The sequence below is a fragment of the Corvus brachyrhynchos genome, unplaced genomic scaffold (genome assembly GCF_000691975.1).
Source record: "Corvus brachyrhynchos isolate BGI_N302 unplaced genomic scaffold, ASM69197v1 scaffold141, whole genome shotgun sequence".
NCBI classification, from domain to species: domain Eukaryota; kingdom Metazoa; phylum Chordata; class Aves; order Passeriformes; family Corvidae; genus Corvus; species Corvus brachyrhynchos.
In genome coordinates this window covers 91,656-92,166 of record NW_008236186.1, presented here as the reverse complement: position 1 = coordinate 92,166, position 511 = coordinate 91,656, and the positions used below count along the sequence as shown (strand labels likewise).

The window sequence follows — 511 nt, the reverse complement described above, 5'->3', positions numbered from 1 at the left end:
CCTCCACTACAGTCTTCCCCCAGTACAGCCCTCCCATTCCCAGTACAAATCCCCCCACCAGTAACAGCTCCCAGCATCCTTCCTCCAGTCCCACCCCCGTACAGCCCACCCACCACAGCTCCCAGTACAGTCTTCACACCCAGTATAATCCCTGCTTCCCAGCACAGGTTCCACCCCTCTGGATCCCCAGAGCTGCCCCATCCCCTGGCAGAGGGGCAGAGGCCTCGGACCCCCAGAGGGAATGGCTCGGAGGTGGCACTGGTGGGGTGGGGGTCCTGGGAGGGGTGGGTGGTCCCGGAAAAGGGAGGTCCCAGTAGGGTGGGGTAGGGTGTCATCAGGGTGGAGGGGTCCCATGAGGGTCCCAGCGGGATGGGGATCCCAGAGCGGGTCCAGGAGGATGGGGTGGCGGATCCCCTGAGAGTGTGGTGGTCCAGCAGCACTGAGGAGGGCTTCAGGAGCAGGGGATTCCTCAGGAGGGTCCGCAGAATGGTGGCGGGGTCCAGCAGTGCAA

The 511-nt window shown here is 64.6% G+C and overlaps 2 protein-coding genes across 2 annotated transcripts in view; one reads left to right on the top strand and one right to left on the bottom strand.

Moving 5' to 3' along the window:
* Positions 1-511, top strand: part of CAPG (capping actin protein, gelsolin like) — a 6,751-nt gene that overhangs the window by 1,667 nt on the left and 4,573 nt on the right. The window lies entirely within an intron of this gene.
* AEBP1 (AE binding protein 1) overlaps positions 1-511 on the bottom strand; it is a 9,819-nt gene that overhangs the window by 8,908 nt on the left and 400 nt on the right. The gene's annotated exons all lie outside the window — the stretch shown is intronic.